The 19,950-nt window shown below is 34.9% G+C and overlaps 1 protein-coding gene across 3 annotated transcripts in view; it reads right to left on the bottom strand.

The window, feature by feature from the left end:
• LOC127845747 (uncharacterized) overlaps nucleotides 1–14,077 on the bottom strand; it is a 101,048-nt gene extending 86,971 nt beyond the window's left edge. For 2 of the 3 annotated variants that reach the window (XM_052376861.1, XM_052376863.1), the window contains exon 1: nucleotides 14,014–14,077. The gene's annotated coding sequence lies outside the window, so the exon portion shown is untranslated. Of the gene's footprint in view, nucleotides 1–139; nucleotides 232–14,013 lie in introns of those variants that run through there. The other variant, XM_052376862.1, reaches the window with a different exon arrangement.
• Nucleotides 14,078–19,950: the final 5,873 nt, after the last annotated feature.

The raw sequence follows: 19,950 nt of genomic DNA, 5'->3' as shown, positions 1-19,950 counted from the left end.
ATTTATATATACAGGGATCATATTTTCCCACAACATCAATTGGTCTGGATTTAAAATCGGGGGAAAAGTATTCGAAAATTGACATCCAAAATACATGCCAGAATCGTTCGACCTTTACTTTAGTCAGTTTATTACTCACAAAAACTCTAATTTTCTTCCCAATTTGGACGATACATGTGTTTCAGAAATTCGTGAACGCAGCGTTCTTCATTGTCCGGAATTCAACACACTCTATAAAATGAATTGTGGGGTTTCCCACGTATGCCTCGATTTGACATCCAATCTGTACAGGGATATCCCCTTGAACATATGTAAATCGCGTGATGCGATGTGAGCGCATCGAGCACTTTTCTTATTCAACCAATCGTCAATTAACTCTAAATTTAGATTGATGCAATATGTTACAATATGTTGAAAATCAGTCGAAAACGAAAGCTTATTTATGTGAAACATCGATGCGTATTGGTCAGCATCCAATTTGTTTGATGTACAAAATAGGTGTTTTAACAGGTTTTATAACCTTAGGTGGTATAATACACAGGATAATTGGTGTCATTGGCGTTTATCTCTGTATGATACATCTTTCAATAGCTTTTAGAGACCCCTTTCATAAAAACACTGTGGTGTGAATGCCTGATAAAATCAATAATTTGCCAATAAATCGCCGATAAGGTGTCAAAAACAACACTGGTCCACTCGAGTAAGAGAAGGGGGTTGTTAATTGGGGCAATAAAGGGATTAGCGATGGTAAATTTTAGCCAGACTTAGCTTGAATAACGAATTTTATTGGGAACTTATAGACTTTACATCGGTTTTTTTACGAATGTCGGGACAGAATCGGACCAACTGTTTGGGATTTTCAATCGGCCTTTCATCACCCCTATAGGACCGACAAAACCGAAAAAAATATGATCCCTGTATATATATATATATATATATATAGTAAACATTGCAAAATTGGTAAACTAAATACATAAAGAAAAAAATCTTTCTTCTTTAAGTTAATAGAACTATCACTGTAATTTGTTAACATAAAAAAATGTTAATGTTGTATTTCATTAATCTCCACGCAGAGTTGTCGTTCCTTGCTCTCACATACACCTCTGCGAAAGGCTCAGCATGTCATATTGCCCAGAAACTGGGTAAAACCGAACAAACGCATTCAAAGTGTCTTTGATTTGGATTTTTTAGGATCAGAGGCGTAAAAGAATGAAATAGGAATTTTAAATTTAAGATCCATCGTGCAAAAACTTGCGAGTTTTAATGCAACTCTTTGGAAATATTTATTGCCCATTTACTCAGATGGAATCATTCCACCAACTTCACAAATATAAACAATTGAACATAATTTTTATTGAGTGACGTTAGGCATTGCTTCGACGTTTGTATGTATGTAGGTTTGTTAACATCAAGAAAACCATATCAATTTTGTAATAATGAATTAAGACTGATATAAGATATTATGGTATGAGATGGTTTTCTTCAATGCAGTGAATGTAATGTAATCGTCGTGCAAGAGATTGTTTAGTATACTGTTACCTCCACGATGAACGCTTGGAATGATGATGACATGAATGAGACGCTTTCATAAAAATAGTCCGTTTTGAGCCCATCACAGAGGTGAATGTAATGTAACCGTCGTGCAAGAGATTGGTATTTCATATCTAAGATCCAATTTTACCCCCCCCCCCACCTCCTAAGAGCTACCTCCACCAAAAACTCTCCTTAACCAAAGAATACCGGTAATGAACAAATGGCCTTAAAGGCAGTATAATATTCTCAGAAATGACTGTAACATCATAATGCTACATTATGCAAAACCTCTCCAAAAAGTATTAGTTTATTACGACAATGAAAACTAATATATCATTTTAAACTTGTTTTTGTTTGGCAGTGGATATTACACTTTAACACACAGTGCCTGGGTTTGGAAAGAGGGCACAGATAACCCAATATTCCTATCCACTGATGTTTATCACATTCTCCCACCAAATCTAATTTCAGCAGACAAGACCATGACATTTCCCGAAAATCTATTGTTTGAACATATATGGAGGTTCAACTACACTTAACACATTATACCACAATGATATCTCAGCTAACTATGCTTATAACATAATAAATTTTTATAATACCCATAGTTTACTGTGAAATAAATACTATAATATTATAATCATTATTGAATTTGTGTACAATATCATATAAACTACAAAGAACATCATAATGTTATGATGTATGCTTTAATGTTAACCTTTAATTGTTAGAAATGCTGTAATTGAATGTTTATAGGTCAAGAAAATACAATATAATTTAAAGTATCAGGAAATGAAGTTAACAACAAGTGGCTATCAATAATTTACCTGAATTTCTCAGATGAAGAGTGTCATTCTCATACTAAAGCACAAAGAAAATGATCTTGCCAATGTTCAGCTCAAAATTATGGGCAATGGTCAGATATCTATGGGAATCTGCATCAGGAAATCATTCTTTCAACAAACTGTGGTAATTCACTAATTCTTTATATAAAACATAGATTTTAGCATAGCTAACATATGCACTTATGAAATGTCACCTGTTTTTTTTTTTAGTTTTCACTTAGAACTTTTTATATTATTGAATTATTGAAATAAGATTATATGACAAAACTGTGAGATGAGATGGTTTTTTAGAAAAAAATCCCTAAACAATTAAATTGTAACCATGTGTGCATGAACACTATTGCAAAAACAGTCATCATCACCAAATTAAAATATAATTTTCTTAAAATTAGGGGTATTTTTGACAGCTTTGAGTACTGTGTTAGTTGGTTTTGAACTTAAACATCAATACTTTTTTATTAAGGGTTGGGTCAACTATAATCACTCTCCAGCATAAATATGAAGTATGTAAACGATGTTAATATGAAATAAACATCAAAACTGTGTGTTTTAAAGGATGGACAATTTGTTTTAAAATGCAGTGGTAAAAAAAAGAATAGATAAATGATTATCGCTTTGTATTCTGTTGTTCCATTAATTTCATACCAGAATGTTTTTTGGGGGAAAGTGAATTTTGAATGCAAACAAGTTGGTTTTTCAGTTTCACTTTTCGTCCTTGATTACCATACGTTTGCGACCTTAACATTTGATTCAATATTAATTTTTAGTCATAACAATTAATTAACAGCAATAACAAACTCTAACCTTTGAAATTTAAAATACATCCCTCACTGGTTCCAATATAATATTCAAAACAATGTTTGTAAATGTGTTAAAGGGGCCTTTTCACGTTTTGGTAAATTGATAAAATTAGAAAACAAGAGCTGTCAAAGGACAGCGCGCTCGACTAATTGAGTGCTTGAAAGTATAACATAGGCCATCATGGGGAAATTGTTCATATTCATTAAGGTCAAGGTAATATAGTCATATTCTAACTGGCAGAGGATCATTATTGAAACATATTGATCTCTTATGTTTTAAAGAAGTTGTACTTTATAGACGATTCTGAGTTCAGGTATATTTTCAACAATCTATTGAACATTTGTAAAGACATAATACAAACTAATAAGATTTTATTTCAAGTTTGATAGCATTACCTTGGTGGGATGGTTGGACGTCCCTCAAAAATAAAATAAAGATTTTTTTTATTTTTTGTACCATGTTTCAAAGAACAAAAAGTACTTTTTGGGTGGGGTGGGGTGGAGTGGTGTTGGAGAGGGGGTATAATGTGGGGGTGTGGTCATTTATTAGATGATCTTTCAAAAATAAAAATAAAGGAAAAATATAAAAAAATGGGGGGGGGATTCTGGGGTGGAGCGTGGGAGAGGGTTTGGGTGGAGTCCATTATGGTATGTCAGGTAAGTGTTGTTTTGTCCAAGTATGAATCAAATCTAATCATAAATAAAGAAGTTACATGTATGGCAATTCAATTAAAATTTATTAATTTGACCTTGAGAGTCAAGGTCATTCAAAGGTCAAGGTCAAATTCAACTTGCCAGGTACAGTACCCTCATGATAGTAAGAAAGTATGTGAAGTTTGAAAGCAATAGCCTTGATACTTTTGAAGTAAAGTGGATCTAAACACACAATTGAACAAAAATATTCAAAGTTACTAAGACAACAAGAGGGCCAAGATGGCCTTAGTTCGCTCACCTGAGAGGAGTTGGTTCATTCAATCTTTACCAAATATCAAACTTGACCTAAATATTGTCCAGACAAACCTCCTGGTCAAGTTTCATCATTATTGAACCAAAACTCTGGCATATGGAGTGTTATTGTTTTTGTAAGATTTGACCTGGTTACCTATATTTTGAGTTGACCCCCCCCCTTAACAAACATCAAACTTAATTGCTTACAAAAATAAATATTATGACCAAGATTCATAAAATCTGAAACAAAATTGTGACCTCTAGAGTGTTTGCAAGGATTTTGTATAATATAATGAAAATTTTGACAATCTAAGTGCAATAATTATGGCATTAATTATGTGATTTTGCTCATTATCAAACTTGACCGAGATCTTTCAGCAACTTTGATAAAGAATGGTTAAGAAATGTGAATGCTTATAGAGAGTTAACAAACCAAATGTGGACGGACTGACGGCGGACAAAGACCAATCCTAAAACCTCACCTGAGCAATCAGGTGAGCTAAAAAGTGTGTTTCACCAATCTTAACAGTTTTCCAACTTGTCAGAGAAATCAATAAAACCAATGTATTGACTAAGTTTTACAATGGTTAGGCAAAAAATGTGACTTCTATAGTGTTCGATCACAAGGTTTCTCTCTAGTCAAATAAGGAAAACTGCCCCACCCCCTTGCGGCCATGTTTTTTTACAGATCGGGACCATTTGCGAACTCATCTGAGATATATATAAAACCAATCTTTCCACCAAGTTTCATGATGATTGGGCAAATAATGTGACTTCTAGAGTGTTCACAAGCTTTTTTTACTATATAAATATAAGAAAACTGGCCCCCCCCAACCCCCGGCAGACCAGAACCATTTTTTCACTCAACTTTCGTATCAAGGAAACAACTGTTCTGACCAAATTTCATGAACATTGGGCCAAAAATGTGACTTCTAGAGAGTTCACATGTTTTCACTATATACATATAGAGAAAAATGCCCAGCCCACTGGCGGCCATGTTTTTCCACCAATCTGGACCATTTTCGAACTCACCCAAGATATCAATAAAACCAATGTTTTGACCAACTTCCATGATGATTGGGCAAAAATTGTGACGTCTAGAGTGTTTACAAGGTTTCTCTATAGCCACATAAGGAAAACTGCCCCGCCCACTGGCAGCCATGTTTTTCAACGGACCAGAACAACTTTTGAACTCAACCAACATATCATTAAGGCAAACATTTTGACCATATTTCATGAAAATTGGGCCAAAAATGTAATTTCTAGAGTGTTCACATGTTTTCACTTATATACATATAGAGAAAAATGCCCCGCCAACTGGCAGCCATGTTTTTTCACCTATCTGGACCATTTTCGAACTCGTCCGAGATATCAATAAAACCAATGTTTTGACCAACTTTCATGACGATTGGGCTAAAATTGTGACTTCTAGAGTGTTTACAATGTTTCTCTATAGCCAAATAGGGAAAACTGCCACTATATACATATAGAGAAAAATGCCCCGCCCACTGGCGGCCATGTTTTTTCACTGATCTGGACCATTTTCAAACTTGTCCGAGATATCAATAAAATCAATATTTTGACCAATTTTCATGATGATAGGGCAAAAATTGTGACTTCGAGAGTGTTTACAAGGTTTCTCTATAGCAAAATAGGAAAAACTGCCCCGCCCACTGGCAGCCATGTTTTTCAACGGACCCAAACCACTTTTGAACTCAACCAACATATCATTAAGGCAAACATTTTGACAAAGTTACATGTAATTGGGCATAAAATGTGACTTCTACAGTGTTTACAAGTTTTTCTTTTTTTTGACCTAGTGACCTAGTTTTTGCCCCGACACAACCCAGTTTCGATCTCGACCAAGATTTCATTGGGACAAAGCTTCTGACCAAGTTTCATGAAGATTGGACAAGAAATGTGGCCTCTAGAGTGTTTACGGACAAATGTTAACTGACGGACAGACGGATGACGGACAAAGACCGGTCACAAAAGCTCACCTGAGCAATCAGGTGAGCTAAAAAGGGGCCATAATTCCGTTAAAATGCCAACCAGAGTTATGCAACTTGCCCTGTACAGTCCCCTTATGATAATTAGTATGTGTTGCAAGTATGAAAGCAATAGCTTTGATACTTAGAAATAAAGTGAACCTAAACACAAAACTTGACCAAATTTTTAATTTTCTAAGTATAAAAAGGGAACATAATTCTTAAAAAATGCTTGATACAGTTGTCTGCTCTTGTTTATAGCAGTGATTTTTTTTGCTTTTTTTTTCTTACAGCCTGTGCCATTTGGATTGGGAAAATTAGCGCCATAAACCATGAAATTGGGAAAATAGCGCAATAAACCATGAAATTGGTAAAAATAGCGCCATAAACCATGAAATTGGGAAACATTAAAAATATGATAATAAGAACAGAATTAAAATTATTAAAGAATGTTTGACAGCATTTTTATATTATAAAGTGCTTATTTAATGTGTTCTTACATTAATGAAGACAATGTTAAGTTAATATCCTTCCACATGCATTTTGAACTTGCAATAATCTATATAGATTCTTAAATATACCATTTAATCATAGCCTCTTCAACAGTAAGAATTTAATTCAATAGTTTTTTTTAATTATATCATATGGTGAAAATATAAACAAATATTAAAAAAATAACGCTTTAGTGGTCTTGCTATGTCAATGATGTATTAAATGGAGTTAAAATAATTTATTTCATTTCTTTACCTTTCAACATCTTGCACTTGACATCCTCCGTTCAATGCTATTTCAGTAAACTGTAAAGGGTGACAAACATAATAAAGCAGAATATGCATATGAATCTGATTATACACAGATCCACTAACATTTAAATCATATCATGTTTGTCTCTTTTCTATTTTCGAACGATACTCATCTTAAATGCATTAACTTTGTGAGTACCAGTAGACTAACTCCAATTTCCCAACACTGATTTCCGTAATGCACATTCACTGTGAAGATTTCTAATAAATATTTGTTGTTTTTATCTCAAACGTTGTATTTTGCGTTAATGGACACACACAATAAATTATTCCGTAATAACCATATGATATCCGTTGTTAATTTGAATGTTATTTATCATTTTCACCGCTCATCTAAAATATCTCGTCTGCTTGCTGCCATCTTGGACGTGTGTAAAAACAGGCGTTTACAATCGAGATACATCGACTATCATCGGTATCCTCCGCAATATAGACAGAGATGTGGATAGCAACGTAAAATCGTATTCGGCTAAATTCGCGAACAATACGTAAGTCAGTTGTCGTTTGGCGACGACTCGACAAGCTCAATCGGCACTCGTTCGAAATAATTGCTAAATTACATTGTAATCTTATTGGCTTTATTGGGAAAAGTTTGTCTTTTTTTTGGAAATTTTAATCAAATTTTTGGGAAAAAACGTCTTTTTTTGCAATTGGGAAGCAGCCGAATATCGGCTGTAATTTTGGGCAAAAAAAAAATCACTGTATAGATTGGGGTCATGTTGGTAAAGAAGTATGCAAAATATAAAAGCAATATGACACGGTACATATATTTATGGTGGCACACAAACTTTAACATAGATTCATCAATAACATGCATATTCTAAGTGGAACAAGAAATGTGTTTGTAAGAAACACTATGTTCCCTTCTGCGCTGCTTAGATTTTTATTGATTTGTACCTTCGACCTTGAAGGATGATCTTGACCTTTCACCACTCAAAATGTGCAGCTCCATGAGATACACATGCATGCCAAATATGAAGTTGCTATCTTCAATATTGCAAAGGTTATGGCAAAATGTTAAAGTTGGAGCAAACAAACGCACAAACCAACCAACCAACAGACAGGACAAAAACAATATGTCCCCCTATAGTAGGTGGGGGACATAAAAAGGGCCATAATTCTTACAAAATGCTTGTTACAGTTGTCTGCTCTTGTTTATAGATTGGGGTCATGTTGGTAAAGAAGTATGCAAAATATGAAAGCAATATGTCAAGGGACATATTTGAGGTGGTACGCAAACTTTAACATTCCAACGCTCACGCAGACGCTCACGCTCACACTAAAAGTAGAAGATTTTTACTCCAGGACTCCAGGGGTCAGTGGTTCGAGCCCAGTTGAGGGTTACTTTCTTTTTCAAATTGTTTTCTTGTTTTTTTTCTGGAGATTTTTAGATCATGTTTAAATATATCAATACAAATCATTTAATGACAAACTTCAATACAGTACAGGCACCGTGTACTTAAACAAACGCCAATCGTTGCGGTGTTCATGTCACTGTGTTCGCTAACCAATATAAACCCCGCGATGGGTGTTCAGATCAAAAGTTGCGGGGGCCATTTGCCATAAGACGAACACCGCGAATCACCGCGGACCCATTATATCTACCGCGGTGTTCATCGTGTTCACTACAAAATAAAATAATTAAACATAAACGTATTGTATTGATCCCTTTTATTTAAAAGTGTTAATGAATAATGTATTTCACACCCTTGCCCATGACAGTGTTTTCTGTCTTTTTAAACGCGGAGTATAAAAGAAAACCGCGTTCGCACCTAGCTGTAGGATACCGCATCTACAGGAGTGTTAATTGAGTGTTTATTTATTCAATCAACAATTTGAAGCCATGGAGAACTCATAACTGTTTGTAGTAATTGTATTATCCCGAGTCTCTGGATTTGCCGATACATACATGTCAACTGTCTCAATCGCATACATGCAACTTCTCCCATCTTTATCCATTACTCGATAATCCCATATATGCCCGATTTCCATATTTAAAATCAAATTATGGGTGGGTAATATAGACAATAAAAGTCATAAACACAAATGTTTGAAATTTTGGAAAGTATCAAATGAATTTCGGCATATGATTCTATTTAAAGATTTGATGAAATAAGCACCCAATCAGGACAGTTGTATTGCAACAAGCGTAAATCACCTGACACGGTTTGCTCGCGTCATGTACAGCTATTTTAGGTTACAAATTCTACATGAAATAAATTAATTTCTTTGTTCGATAAAAAGCGCGTGAAAATTGGTGTGGGTGTATTTATTTGTAAATAAAAGTTTCGTAGCGGGTACAACATTGAGATCATTTAATTTCCATTAAAAGTTTCGTCGTGAATCGTTACCGTTACACTGTATCAGTTCCTTCATTATTGAAACAATTATTGTATACTGACTGCACACAAGTGTCGTAACATACGGGTGCAATACGCAAATTAGGACAGAACTGAAAGTCGGACACAAGTAAATAAATGATTTAATACTCTCTTTATTTCTTTGAAACTCAGTATTTGTTGTTAAAAAGGGCAATTGCAGTGATTAACACCATAAGAGTTATTAGTATTGATCATCTAAACGCTTTATTTACGTTTCCGACTTTAGGTACTGTCCGAATTTAAGTATGCATACATGTGTACATACATGTAATATCTACATGTAGCATATGATTTTCTTGTGAACATTTACATTTAAAGCGCGTGAATGACTCTCGCAGACAGGTGTTTACGATGGCTGCGCAGCATCGCGGTGATCAGGGTTGTTCAATAGCGTGCAATCGCGGCAATTTCGGGTGTTCGCCCTCCGCGAAATGTCACCCATTAGGAAAGTGAACACCGCGGACACGCGTTTTTGTTTAAGTACACGGTGCCTGTACTGTACATGCCAAAATCTGTGAAAAGGCCCCTTTAAAGGTCAGTTTTGTTTACACAAGTGTCATTTGGCCAATTTGTTTTGCTTCCTGTGATTCTTCAATATGATGCCATCAAACATACACTGACTGCAACTCCAATATATCACGGTCCTTTATATTGCGAATCGGCTATGGTTTCCAAAAATCTGACAAGCATAATCCCCAAATAACATGTTTTAATCTGAGAATTTGCCGAGATAAAATCCGTTTCAAGCTAGTATTTCACCCTTTTTTTCACCGACTTTAATTTTCTGTTTAATCCGACATTCATAATCCAACTTTGTCCAGATTGTTTGCTTTCATTGTACATCACTTTCACACCTGTGTACTGCGATAAACGATAACCCCACTTGCCAAACATCACAGGTGATTTTGGGAGTTATCATTCTTTATTGAATTTGCTTTGAACTGCCGAAATACACCAGTCCACACATAAAGATGTATACAATTATTACTGTAAATATCAGTATTATGTCACAAGTCAATACTGACCTATCTCAACAATGTTTGCCCGAAAGATACAGTGTAAACTACTTTCTTTTTAATTTTTGTCAAAATGCACTACTACTTAAGCTCACACTTTCCATGAGGATGTAGTGTTTTATCCAGGCCGTTTTAGCGTGGCGCGGCGCCACGCCGCTTTTTTGAAGCGCCTCGCTGCCCCTTTCAAAGCAAATCAGCGCCACGCTGCCCTTTTCAAAGGCCGCCGCCCTGTTTTCCGCCGTGCGCGACCTTATTGATAACATCTTAATTGCCTCTTAACCAAGCTTCTAAGCCGACTATTATCAGCGAAGATTCGCGCGGTTGTGAATACGTCATGCGTGAATAACCATGTGTCAATATCAATTGATAATTTCAGTGGCTTTGTAACACTAATCGGTCCGGATACAATCGTGCACAGTTACTTAGGAGACTTGATGAAAACCTCGATGTTATTCACGTGGAAATTGTGCATTTCATGCATAATTCAGTTATATCAAAACATTTATTTTTACGCGTAATTAAAATTTAAAAAAAACACCAGTTCTATCTGTAAAATATTGATTTGATTTCAATTGAATGCAAAACAGTTTTAAGTTAATAAAAAATAATTTACAGGGCTTGCACTAAGCGGCGTACGGCCGTATATTACGCCCGATAATTTTTTCCATATGCCGATTACAAAACCCCATGACGTCCACTGTACTTCCTGAAAATTGGCCATACGCCGAAAATAGCAACCCGTGACATATACCGAAAATAGCAACCCGTGACATATTAAAGCTGTCGATTAAAATAACGCTCCGCCTCCTATCCAATACAATTGGCGCAGGCTCATATTAAAGATGTCGATTAAAATAACGCTCCGCCTTCTATCCAATACAATTGGCGCAAGCTCACAGTAGATGTGTGTTGATGAATTGTAGCAGACGACAACTTTAACACGTTTGCTGTTCACGGTTAGGCAGACCGCGCTTAATTGGAGCACGTGCTTGTTTATTGTCACAATGTTTTGATTACAATAACGTGTGAATGTCGGCAAAGAAGTTGATACCCCATCTTGAACCCTGTTTGGCCAAAAGTTGTTAATTGTTGTAACAGTAGTAGGCCTGCACCATTGGTTCAATTAAGAACATTATGACCCGTTTGTAACTTGTCAAAATATGTTAATTGGCAAACACAGATATGAATTTTACAAAAATATTGAACTTGTACCACTTATCATTCGTGTTTAGAATGTCGCAACGTACGGTTTCCGATTTTGGCATTCCACTTTCGACGAAACGTAAATTAGAAATTGATGCAAATTGCTTTGTAAGCAAAACAAGTTTATATCGGAGACCAATTAACGTGTATTAAATTAATTGACAATGAACAAAAGACAGTACGGCGCCGTTCCTAGATACACTTTTTGCGAAATAAAATGTACACAATACAACACGTGGTCATGAAAACAATGTCATTACGCAGAACTTTCTGACTATTCAACAAAGTGTTAGTGTTTGTGAATCTCCATTTAAGATGCATATAAAGGACTTGTTTGTGCAATGTGTGTAACGTTTTAAATACAAATAATTGCTTAAGAGGGTAACTCATTTAACAGTTTTCTAAGACTTCTTTGAAAAGCTATAGTTTGTATAAGATATATATCCTATGGTGTTTAATCTTGCTTTTTGTTACTACATGAAAATATAAAACACATAATAAAATATACATTCTGGATTTTGTTGGTTTAATTATTCAACAATAAATCTCAAAACTATACATACAATGTTTGTGTGTATTAAGTCACTACACAGATATATTTGTGCCCTTTTTATGGATGTCACGCGCTATAGTGCCCTTTTTTGAAATTTTGCACCACGCCCTTTTTCCTTCCTGTATAAAACACTAGGATGAATGACGTCATTTTGTACATGGGTCTAATTTGTGCATGCTTTCCGCAGGTGGTTAGCGTGTGGCTATGATAATAATTAGTGAAAACATCATTTTGAATGATAAATAATCATACTATAACGAAAAAACCCAAATTTTCTGAAAAAAAATCAATATCAAATATAAATATATATAACAAGGTATCCAACTCAAAATCACCCGAAAACAGGGTGCATAGCTTTGAACAGCCATTACTTCATCAATTTCACAGCCATTTTCACGATCTCAGTCTTATTCAACGTAAAAATGAATTTCCTTTCTAGAAATGTACATGTCTTGCAATATTTTTACAAATGCTGGGTCAACTTTTAAGAAATGACCTACTTGACATTGATCAGACCCAATCTAAGATTGAAATCTTCACAGAGTAAAGGGCATTTTCCCTGCAAAGTTCACGTACCTCGATACCATAATTCAATAAAACGTATGAAAAAACAATCTTACCATGCTTGCCATTACATTATGCATCAAAACTTACTGTCCAGCGCCGTTTGAAGCCTTTGTTTACATACATTTCAACTAACCAACATTTAAAACACACGAGTGATTTCATTGGTCCAATGCGAAGGTGTGTCTTTACACCTAAAGATTTCATTCATGAATTGGGTCTCATAGCTGCAAGTAGGTCACACAAGTTGTGTATCATGTTATTTCTTAGAATTTGACCCAGCATTTGTAGAAATATAACAAGATATGTACATTTCCAGAAAGGAAATTCATTTCTGTGTTGAATAAGACTGGGTTCATGAAAATCGCTGCACAATTGATGAAGTTATTGCTGTTTAAATAAATGCACCCTGTTTTTGGGTGATATTGAGTAGGATACCTTGTTATATATATATTTGATAGTGAAAAAATTTTTTTTCAGAAAAGTTGATTTTTCGTTTTTAATTTGATTATTTATCATTCAAAATGATGTTTTCACTAACTAATATCATAGCCACATGCTAACCACCTGTGATGCTTTCCTGAACAATAAAACTTGGCATTGGTTTTCGGATTACAAATTTAATTATACGCATTTGAAAATAATTGCATGGAATAATGTTTTGTGTTATACCAATGAATAACATATGGATATAACACATAATTCAATAAAGTAGGTAAATAGCGTGTTTTGAGATTGCCAAACTATGCTAATGCATACATATACATGCATGAAAAACCTGATCGCTAGCCAGTATCATGGTAGCGATCTTTGGACGCCTTCAACTGCGATATATTGGAGTTACAGTGCATTTGGTAGCTTAAATTTAAGCAATAAGGGCAAATTACCTTAAAATTTAACATTGGTTTCTGGTGCAAATATGAATTAAAATAAAGTCTATAACTACAATAATCAACAAGTGTCACAGTTGGGTTTTACCCGAGGTCACTGTAGGTGAATATTTGTAAGCTCTGGAAGTAATGCTGGGTAACTTGTGACAGTTGTGTTGGCAAATTATACCTTTACCATGTTAAAGACTAAATGCAGTTAATGAAGAAGGTTGCGCTTCTTTAGATATGACTGAAGGTTACAATATTGGTTATAACACACAAATAGGCATTGTTTGCAAAAAACTGCTGCAGTGGTCCCAATGGTAGTCCCAATGAATGCTTCTTCCGAAAAATAAGAGCGAAGCATCCAATACAGAAAAGTCTGAGGGCGAATCTTTAATTATCTTGTTATCGACATAATTATTACTGGATGCTTGTAACTTGACTCAAAATCAAATACCAACATACATATCCATCATGGAATTATAACATGCAATGATAATTACTCACCGTGCATTTCTGCATTTGTCAGAAAATTGACCAGAAAATATTGTTATCGTTCGCTCAATCAATTGGTAATGGAAATTTTAGAAACAAGGGCGGTAACTAAGATAAACTAATTTGATATGTAACCAAGCCAGGTTTGGTGGCGGTTTCAGGCGAGACACTCGTGGGCCATATTTCTGGACAATTCTTTTGTACGTTATGTCGATAAGCTCAATACAGTTTTGGGTTATGGAGGTCTCGGTAAATGACAAATTCGGTAAATGGATTTATATAGTAAATGCCGTGGAGGTTTCGGTAAATTGGTATAAATAGGGATTTTCGCACCTTTTGTCGATAAGCGTGTACATTAATTGAGTTGTTTGGCACTAATTAAATTATCTGTTTAAATGTACGGAGTTGAATTTATCAATTTAGAGATGTTTGCAAAGTGTAAATATTAATTATCCAGGCTTGCAACCTATTAATATTCTAATCAAGGGAGTAAATTATATATTAAAGGTTGATCTTTATGTCATGATTATTTTGTTTTTTATATATGTTTTTAAACAATTAGTTGAAAAAAACTTAATTAAAGCTTATCAGATAAAAAAATATACAATAATGTGGCTATTACAAGAGGTGGCCTTCACGTGGCAAGAGCTGGGCAACATATTCATTATGTTGGCAAACTACCTCATGTTTATATAATGAGAAATTTTCGGTGGTTTAAAATACTAAGATCAAATATATTTGTTTCTTATATAAATAAATTTCTCGCTTCTTTTTCCTACAATCAGGTCAGCACATAAGGTATTATTCTTAAAATAATCTAGATACGTATGTTTAGATCGTGAACATGCTTTAACACTGGTGGCCGAGTTTTTACATACACGACCAGTAACTTTCAAACTGTGAAATAAACAAACGTTTTCCTTCTTTAATCATGTTTACACAAAAATACTGGTGGTGACATCAAAGGATGTTTATTTGTGGTAAAAATAACATTATTATGATAGTGATCATCACAGCAGCTTGCTATAACACAGTGTATTCATTCTGCTGGCGTTGTGTTAGATGTCATTTTTATCAGTTTTCAATTATGTGTATCTCTTCGCTTAACTCAACGTTCAATGGCACGCGCACTTAACATAATTATAAAACATAACGCGTATCATTATATTACTTTTTATTAATTTCGTACACGTATTAGATTTTATATATTGTTTTTTTCTTGTGTTTTTCTCAACCAGAAAGAAATAATAAAACATGGAATATAAAATTCAACATTTGGCTCTTACAAGAGGTGGCCTCCACGTGGCAAGAGCTTTGGTTTCATATTCATTATGTTGGCAAACTACTCCATGTTTATATATTGAGAAATTGAGTGTTTATCGGTGGTCTAAAATACTATTGCGCTTTATATTTAAACTTAAATCATTTTTATTAAATCATATTTTACAAGAAACTTTTTTAAATAGCATTAAACTTAATTGAAGATCTTACATCGATTCCGCCATAAATCATTATTTATTATCACTATTATGTTATTTAAATAAAAGCACCAATTATAAAAAAAAAAACAGTATTGCTTTATTTTAATCGTAAATTTACCTACAATTTCCTAATAGAATTCGTTTTTCAGAGGTAGCTCATTCATTTCCCTTAATTCTTTACCGTAGGCATAGCATTAATTACTCAACTCAAAATTAATCCACAGTTTGCAAATAAATGCCCCTAATGTTATTGTAAGCCAATAATAGGTGTCATTAACACCTCGTTGTAGGTATACCACCATGGTAAAAACCAATTTACCGAACCCTCCACGGCATTTACAATATAAATCAATTTACCGAACTTGTCATTTACCGAAACCTCCAGCACCCTCAATACATTATCTTAAGAGTTTCGAGAAATCTGGACTTGGTGCCCTCTTAAACTTAAAGATATGCTAAAGTCGTCAAAACACTAACAAAATGTAATTCGCAAAGACCATTTATCTTGGGAACGGCGCAGATGTGGTACGCCCCCCCCCCCTTCCAAGCTGACCCACCTTGGCCATGTTTTCTGAGGTCTGCTGCTACGAAAGTCAAAAAGTCACTAGTTATTCTTGCTGTTGTTCCTTTAGATTACTCGGCGGATGTATTTCCACTTTTTGTTCAAATTAGTCTCGAAATAAGACATGTGTCAGTTTCTGTATCGTTTTTCCACAAACGGACACCCTTGCACATCAAACGGTAATGAAATCTTGTCTGCGGTCTGCGTCTGACGCGCGGTCTGCGTCTGCATGACGCGTTGCATGGGATGTTTCTCATGCTTCACAGTAGCTAAAGAAACTTCAGCGTACAGTTTATATAGTATTGACATACCTGTACTATAAAGTCGCGCCTGTCAAAAATCATAAAAAGCGACATTTAAAGTTATGGTAGCCAGAACTAGCTTCATAGTTATCTAAAGCCACAAACAATGATAAGTTGCTTGAAGGATTTTGGCCCCCAAAAATATTTACCAGGGGCGTAGCTGGGCATACGCAAATACGCACGTGCGTACGCTGATTGGAAAAAATACAAAATTACATTTTTCTATGCGAGAGATGTGTTTTCATATCGAAAGCATTTAAACTGTCTTAAAGTTTTAGTTTTCGACTTCATAGAATACGCATGATTTAGCTTCCATTTTCGAGGTCACGTTTCTTTTGGTGGTGACTATCCATAACATTATTATCGACTGCACTTAATCGTTGTTTTCTACTATGTATCCGAATGGATTGTTAACGAAGCGGGCGATTTTAAGAATGGCTGCTAATTTGATGTTGCCCCGTACAGAGATGTTTTCGACGGAAAATCAAACCAGCCAACATCCAGTACAGTCGTTCTGCTTCGAATTTATGGCGAACGAAGCCTCTGATGCTGCCACTATGGAGCAAATGGCTCTCTGCCTTCGATTTTACGATGCAGAGAAATCATATCATGTCTCCGGTAGGAGTTCGTTGGGTTTGCCGAATGCAAGTCTACCACCGGCGAAGCTCTGGCTTATGCCTTCCTCGATATCGTCAAGCTCTTCGAGTAAACATTCAGAAAATGCGCGACGAAGGTTATGACGGTGCGTCGAACATGTCCGGGAAGCAGAAGGGGGTCCAGGCTCGCATCCAAGCCATCGTCGCGATAGCTGTAAACACTCACTGCAAGGCGCACTGGTTGAATCTCGCCAATATACACGCCTCCGACTCGATGCAAACTAAGAACATGATGGCAACTGTCTTAACAATAGCGTTTGCCTTTGACTACTCTGCCAAACGGCTTTTGCGGTTCTATGAGAAATTAGAGACTGAGGCCGTGGGCACAGAAGAGATGGGTAGGAGAACAAAACTTGCAATGTCTTCTCGTTCTGCTCTGCATGCCAGTATCGACAGCAATAGCGGAGAGGTCTTTTTGTACAATAAAACGGGTGAAGACATACTTCCGTAGCACCATGGGAACGGAGCGCATGTCCCGTCTTGCCCTGTTGAATATACACCGAGAGCGAGAGATCGATCCGGAATAGGTCGTTGACGTATTTGCCAGACGAAAGGAGCGCCGTTTGGCCGTTTTATTTGGTGTGTAATGTAATGCATGTAATACAGGAAACCTTGCATTAATTAGAATGTATACAGTTTACGTGTATTGTTTTTTAAACGTGTTTTGCTATATGTAGATAATACAAGACAAGATGTAAGTGACTAGAGTTATCGAGTAAATATGACAGCCATAGTTGTTATCTAAAAGATGGATATTTTGCTTAATTATGTCTCTTTTATTTGTGTTTTAACAATACAAATTAAGCATCGGTTACTGTCATCCAAAAGTGTTATGTCCTATGTTATACCATAGCATATCATGGTTTTATTTAGACATGCATTAAATGATAAACCCCGACATAATTCTGGAATAAAAATCTTAAAGGAAAATCACATGTTTTGAAATCAAAGACAAATTATATCATATCAGAGTTTATCACGCCATATTTTGCACTATTATATTGTCGAAAACCTCTCTAGAATGCACGTACGGCTTCGTAGAGATAAAAAAAATACGGGGGAGCATGCCCCCGGACCCCCCTAGCATGCCGTTTGCGTACACTGAAAATAAGCCCAGCTACGTCCCTGTTTACCGGTATATTGCTTTTTACATGTAATCAGAGCCGATCGAAAAGAAAAGAAAAAATAATCGAAAGTTTCTGCTTAAGACATTCAAAGGTTTTTACATTGCCAATAATGAATGACCTCTAAATAAAATGAGTTTATTCAAGATACATAAGACATTACAGTCCATAGGTACACATGTATGTTGAATATATTTATACAAACAAAATGCATGCAAGTGGTCATCAATAAATACAAGTTCATGACATGATTGATCATATTCAAACTATATTATGTTCTATACATACATTGTTAAAAGGATACATGTATTTTAACATAATGTTAACATAAATAGCGCTATTGACAGCGAGAAGTCAACTTTTCTGACATGTAATTTACTCAAAATAATATTTATAGACATTTCTTTGAATAAATGCTTTATGAACATAATTTGCTAAATTTTTGTTAATTGTTTGGTTATCAGATTGCATTAACTCTATTAATTTTGGAATATTTGGTCTTTTCCAGTAATATTGCTTTATGTATTTTTTTCTAATATCATTGTATAAGGAACATTCAAACAAAAAATGAAATTCATCCTCCAAGACATTGCAATGTTGACATTTTCTTTCCTGGACTGGTATAGATTCTGGTTTATGCCATCTGCCTGACTCTATTTCTAATCTATGAGAGGATACTCTTAGTCGGCACAGACTAAACCTAAACTTATCAATAGTAACATCATTTAAATAAGGCTGGAATTCAAATTTACAAAAAAGATTATAACTTACTGCTCTTGATGAATTACTCAGTTCAGACACCCAATTTTGTATAAAAGCATCATTTAATCTGGATTTAACAAGATATAAAAAACACTTATCATCACCTACTCCTTGGTTTATCCATGCATAATGTAATCCCAAGGACTGCAACAAGTTACAAACAGATTTAGCCCATGTGTGCATATTTGGTTTACTTATCAAACAGTTGCACATATGTAAATATATACACTTTACATATTTATGGTTTTCTAACTGGGTAACTTTTAGCCAATACCTTATTACATTAACTGCACGTCTCACGATTAAGGATGTTCTACCAAGTTATCCATACACAAAATTATTTTGAGTTTGAATTTTCACACCTAATAATTTTTTACAGAAACTTAAATGTACTCTCTCAAGTGTCATGGATTCATTTAAGCCCCATATTTCTGAGCCATAATTTAAAATGGGTAAAACAAGTTGATCAAATAGCTGTAATTTGGTCTGAATATTGATTGAAGGAAAATGAAGTAAATATGAATTTAATTTAAAAACCGCTTTTGAAGCTTGTCCAGCAAGAGTTTCAAAAGTACCTGTAAATGATCCTCCCGTGGTAAATACAATTCCTAAATATGTAAACTATTTTACAATTTCTATAACCTCGCCTTTATATGCAAAATTCATATTTCTTCTTAATTGTCCCCCTTTTTAAAAAATCATAACTTTAGTTTTATTTGAATTTACAAACAGTTTCCACCTATCACAGTATTCTTCCAACAAGCACTCCCAGTACTTGTCATTGAATAATGTTAGTGATTTTTTTTTAACTAAGCACGACTTGTGTCAATTGGTTTTTTCTACTTCAACTCACGGATCATGAAAAACTCAAACAACTTTTAGCTTTAAAGGGGCCTTTTCACGTTTTCGTAAATTGAAAAAAAAATGTTTCAGATTCGAAAAATGTCCTTGTAGTTATGATATTTGTGAGGAAACAGTATTACGGAACATTTACCACGCTCTAAAATATCCATTATATGCATCTGTTGACGATTTAAAAATCTTACAAATTATAAAGACACG

Source organism: Dreissena polymorpha, chromosome 9 (assembly GCF_020536995.1).
Source record: "Dreissena polymorpha isolate Duluth1 chromosome 9, UMN_Dpol_1.0, whole genome shotgun sequence".
Taxonomy (NCBI): domain Eukaryota; kingdom Metazoa; phylum Mollusca; class Bivalvia; order Myida; family Dreissenidae; genus Dreissena; species Dreissena polymorpha.
This window is presented reverse-complemented; position numbering and strand designations above follow the sequence as displayed.